This window comes from Bombina bombina, chromosome 6, assembly GCF_027579735.1.
Source record: "Bombina bombina isolate aBomBom1 chromosome 6, aBomBom1.pri, whole genome shotgun sequence".
NCBI lineage: Eukaryota > Metazoa > Chordata > Amphibia > Anura > Bombinatoridae > Bombina > Bombina bombina.
In genome coordinates, this window is record NC_069504.1 from 111,659,409 (window position 1) to 111,665,408 (window position 6,000).

Below are 6,000 nucleotides of genomic sequence, written 5' to 3' on the forward strand. Positions count from 1 at the left end.
GGACCCCACTGAACAAACAGTCTGCCACCAGCCTTTTCTTTAAGTCTTCGAAGGGGGACAAACTTTCTGATCCACAAACACAGCAGTCAGATGGAGAGGGAGACATGGAGGTGGGACCCAAAGATGGGGCAGGAGACTCACGGCCAATAACAAAAGCTGATTTATAACACTTGGTCTCCAAGCACGATATTAATGTAAATTTTGAGAGACTTTTAGAAAAGATGGAGAGTTTGCAGACCAACAGTCTAGCGGAACTAAAACAAGAGGTTGTGGAGCTGGGATCGAGAGAAAATTCCCTAGAAGAAAGTGGCGACTCAGTGGTGGAAGATCTGAATGAGATGACAGATCAGGTCTCCTCTCAGCAGAAAGACATAGAAGAGATATATGATAGGCTGGAAGATCTTGAGAATCGCAGTCGTAGATCTAATCTGTGACTGAAGGGAGTCCCAGAGTAAATATGTCCTAAAGAGTTGAATACATATCTACTCAGCCTCTTTCATAGCATCACAGGATCTGTGGGAGAGGAGAAGTTTCAGACGGAGAGGGCACACCGGGCCCTCAGGCCTAAGCCTAAAGGGGACGTTATTATAAAGATTCTGAGATTCCAGGAGAAGGAAGAAATTTTTCTGCGGCATGGAGGAATCCCACATTTAAGCACCAGGGTAACATTATCCAATTTTTTCAGGACCTTTGTTTGAGGACATTGCAGAGGAGAAGCGCCTTACCACCCCTCACTCTCCTTCTGAGGAAAAATCAAGTACCATATAGATGGGGCTTTCCTTTTGCTCTTCTCATAACGTGGTAGAACAGGACTTTCTCCATTAAAGAGCCCCTGGAGATATTGGAAGCGTGTCGTAGAATGAAGATGGAACCGCCAGTTTTTTAGCAACAGGCTGAATCCTCGGAAAATACTTATCTAGGGGGAAAACCCTGTCAGAAGCAGCGGTCCAGGATAATGTAAAATAAATGAAAGACCTGAATATTTAGGAAGAATCCAACGGTAATTGAGACTGGGGGGCCTTGCTCTTCCCTTTAGTATTGATCATATGAGGACGGGAGACACCCTGGGAATACTCACGGGCTACTTAGCCACTGGACAGTTGGCAGATGAGTATAAAAATGTGTTATTTGTCTTTTTCTTCCTATTTCTTATGGAGGTGACAAGTTTTCACTACAGTTTAAGGGGAACAGTCGATCATCCCCAAGGACCTTGAACATTGGCATAAAGCCGAAAGTATAGATATATTGTTTGATAAGCAGTCTACTTAATGTTAATACGAAAGAAAGTATGGTTCCTGTTGCAGAAGTTATATTACTATAGAAATGTTTTATTTTCATTTTTTATTTTTTTGTTCCTGTATTTCTAGGGTTGGGCCGAATGAGGCCTTTTATAGATACTGAATATACTTTGCAATCAAGATACATTTATTGCCATAGCAACTACAACTTGTAAAATATGTGATGTAACTGCACTTTGGTACACTATGTGGTGGGGTCCTAAAGGGACCAAAAAAGTTACTGTTTTTGTTTATTGTTGTTATTTATTGTTTCTTTTTCCGAATCGGGTATTTTCCTATAGGTATGTAACGGTGGAACAGGAGAGAGGGCGAGGTGAAAGTGCGATACAGGAATTATGGGGCACTGAAGCACAATGTCTCTTCCATAACATTGATAGTATCCCCGGGGCAGTTAGTAAATGGGGGGTAGGGAGAGATAGGCTGATAAGCTGTGATGTCACATAAACTAAAAGTGGTCTCCCATAATGTTATGGGCTTAAATACAGACAATAAAAGACGCACGGCCATGACGCATTACTTGAAACTGAAAGCAAATATTATATTCCTTCAGGAGACCCATTTTGTGTCCCAGACAATACCAAAATACTGGTCATAAAAATTCCCCCAACACTTTCACTCCACAGCAGACTAAAAAAAACGGAGGGGGGGCAATTTTATTGCATAAGTCCTTGGACTTCATACCTGAAAAAGTGATTAGGGATAAAGAGGGTAGATGTGTGATAGTTCAGGGCATAACTCAAGACACAAAAATTACATTATGCAACATCTACACCCCTAACGAAACACAAAATGCCTTACTCAGTGGTCTCAGGATAGAATAATTTTAGCGGGGAATTTCAACGTCTCAATGACTTTTTTTTCAGTGGAGGGCGTCACGCCGCATCGCTCTAGCCATTGCTAGGGGCAGGGCGTCACCTTCTCTGCTTGTTGTCAGGGGCAGTGTCGGCTCTGGATGCGTGCGGCGCTGACGTCATCGCCACACGCTCCGGATGCCGGTTGGACCTCAGTGGCGCGAATCTGCGCCTATTTAAATCTTTGAAGAACGATCTGTCACTGCCCAAGTATAGGTGTTGCTTTGTGTGCTCCTGGGTGTGACTGGTTGTTCTTTCTTGTGCCTCATATCGTTACTGAACCTGCCTGCCTGACTACTCTACCTGCCTTAACCCATAAACTGCTGGATTGATTGTTGTTGCTGAACCTGCCTGCCTGACTGCTCTACCTGCTGGATTGATTGCTGTTGCTGAACCTGCCTGATTACTCTACCTGCCTTAACCCTTACTCTGCTTGACTGTTTTTCTGTTGCCAAACCCTGCCTGCCTGACTATTCTAGTGGTGTGGCCTTGGATTGCTTTACTGTTGCCAAATTCTGCCTGCCTGACTATTCTAGTGATTCATCCTTGGACTGCTTTACTGTTACCGCTGGGGACTGTCCTGCCTGTGGTGAGTGCTGCCTTCTGGGATATTCCCTATCATTCGCCGGGATAACAAGAATACTGGCCGAGTTCGGTCTGATAGAGGGGTATCCTACGAGCATTACATTATACTTGGGCCATGCAGCCAGATGAGGTGGCACGAGCTGTTTATCTTCAGGGTCAGATGTTGGGAACCCATACCACACAGTTGCAGAATATTGATTCCAAGCTAGAGGCTATTACCGCTCAACTCTCCTTACTAGTTGCAGCGAGGGATGCCGCTCCTGTTGCTACACCACCAGCCCCTACTCCCAGTGCTGTGACTTCTTCCTCCGCTTCTGGAAGTATACCCCGGATACCCTTGCCTGACAAGTATGACGGGACTACTGACTGCAGGGGCTTTCTAAACCAATGCAGGCCGCAATGATCCTCACACCTTCCAGTCTCATCATTCAAGGGTCACCTTTATCATTTCCTTGCTTAAGGACAAAGCTCTAGCCTGGGTCTCTCCCCTTTTGGAACAGAATGCTACACTCCTGCATAATGCTGATGAGTTCATTTCTGCTTTGTCTTCTGTGTTTGGGACTTCTGGCCGTACCTATGCTGCGGAATATTCTCTCCTGGATCTCCGCCAAGGCAGTAAAACTGTGGCACAATTTGACATTGAGTTCCGCACCTTGGCACTGGAAACCACTTGGGATGGCAGTGCTCTCAAGGCAGCCTTTAGGACGGGTCTCCATGAACGCATCAAAGATGAATTCACTTATCGTGATATTCCTTCTTCTTTGGATGACTTTATAGCGCTTTGTATCAATCTGGACTCTTGCTTTCAGGAAAAGCAGGGCGAGAGAGATGGAAATAGGAGGGTCCTTCCCTCCCAACCTCCTGTTCGCCCAGTTTCGGCAGCAACCGTTACCCCTTCAGCTACTCCAGTTACCTCAGTAGAGGAACTTATGGATCTATCCTCCTTCAAACCTTCAGAGTCTGAAATACAGAGAAGAAGGAGACTGAGACTATGTTTTTATTGAGGATCTAACACCCACCAACTGAAGGACTGTGACATTCGGCCGGCAAAAGCCAATGCTTGGGGGATAACACTGGGGTACCTCTAAGCATGGTCTCAACAAAATCCCCCCTGTTACCCTTACCTTCCTTCAGAATACTGTCCACACTCAAGCCTTCATTGATTCAGGGGCAGCTGGAAACTTCCTGGATCACCGTTTTATGATTTAAGCTGGTTTGCCTCTTCTGCAGAAAAGACATTGTTTCAAAATAACCACCCTGGATGGCACCCCCCTTGGTTCAGGCGTGATTCATTTTGAGTCAGCACCCCTGACCCTGACTGTGGGAATCCTCCACTCTTAACAGCTGCAGTTTAAGGTAATTCATTCCCCAGCACAGCCTGTCATGCTTGGTCTTCCTTGGCTTCGGGTACACACTCCACAGTTCGACTGGGCTAAGGGACAACTGGCCCCCTGGGGTACCTCCTGTTTCCACTCCTGCCTTGCTAAAGTCATTCCTCTGCCCCGTATTCCCATAGCCAGTATACAGACTCCTTCAAATCTTTCTTCAGTATACACGGACTTTGAGGATGTGTTTGAGAAAAAAGCAGCCGACGTGCTGCCACCCCACCGTCCTTATGACTGCAAAATCGACCTTTCCCTGAGCCCCACTTCCTAAAGGGAGGACTTATCCACTCTCCAAGGCTGAAACCAAATCCATGGAGGAGTACATCCAAGAGAACCTAGCTAAAGGGTTAATTCGCCCTTCCTCCTCTCCTGCTGGGCTGGCTTCTTTTTTGTCAGTAAGAAGGATGGTGGGCTCAGACCCTGCATTGACTACAGGGCCTTGAACAACATAACCATCAAGAATTTCTATCCCATACCATTGATCACCAAACTGTATGACTCACTCCAGGATGCTTGCTTTTTCACCAAATTGGACTTACGTGGGGCATACACTCTGATTCGCATCTTTCCAGGCCACGAATAGAAGACCGCCTTTAACACAAGATCTGGGCATTACGAATACCTTGTAATGCCCTTTGGGCTGTGTAACGCCCCTGCAGTCTTCCAGGCATTTGTCAACGATGTCTTCCGTGACCTCTTCAACCGCACTGTCATTGTTTATCTGGATGATATCCTTGTTTTCTCTTCCACTTTAGAGGAGCATCATAGGCACATGAGACAAGTGCTTCTTCGCCTCAGGGAGAATTACTTGGTAGCCAAGCTATAAAAGTGTGAGTTTGATCAGGAGCAAATCCAATTCCTTGGTTATGTAATTTCAAAGGAGGGTTTTGCCATGGATCCTGCTAAACTCACCGCAGTACTAGAATGGCCTCAACCTACCTCTTTAAAGGAATTGCAGATGTTCTTGGGATTCTCCAATTATTACCGCAAGTTTATAAAGAACTTTTCTCCAACAGTAGCTCCTCTCACTGAATTGACAAAACGGAACAAAGACTGTAAACATTGGCCTCCTGAGGCCATACACGCCTTCTCTTGTCTGAAAAAGGTTTTTTGTTCAGCTCCTATGCTTCGCCATCCTGATCCTGACCTACAGTTCACTCTAGAGGTTGATGCCTCCGAGATAGGGACTGGAGCAGTTCTTACCCAGAGGGATCCTTTGACTTCCAAGTCACACCCTATAGCCTTTTTCTCTAAACGCTTTACTCCTGCTGAGAGGAACTACGATGTGGGTAATCGTGAACTTGAATTAAGATGGCCTTGACTGAATGGCTTCACTGGTTAGAGGGCACCGCCAATCCTATTCAGATTCTCATCGACCACAAAAATCTGACTTACCTAGAGACTGCTCATCGATTCAATCCTCGACAGGCCAGGTGGGCCTTATTCTTTTCCCATTTTAACTTTGTGGTCTCTTATCTTCCTGGTACCAAGAACAAGAAGACAGACGCCCTTTCCCATCAGTTCCCTCACTCAAATGATTCCTCAGAAGCTCCTATCGAACACATCATACCCCCTTCTGTGTGGTTGCTCAACTCAATACCACCCTTCTGCAAAGATTGCAACGTGCATCCCTGTGCTAGCCTGGGCTCATGATAGCAAACTCTCAGGACATCCTGGTTTGACTAAGTCTTTCAAGCGTCTTTCCCAACATGTATGGTGGCCTACTATGAAGTCTGACACTCAGGATTATGTGAAAACCTGCAAAATTTGTGCGGCCAACAAGACTCCCCGATCCTTGCCTCCTGGCTTGCTCCAACCATTGTCCATTCCCAAATGACCCTGGACACAAATAACAATGGACTTCATTGTGGACCTTCCTTC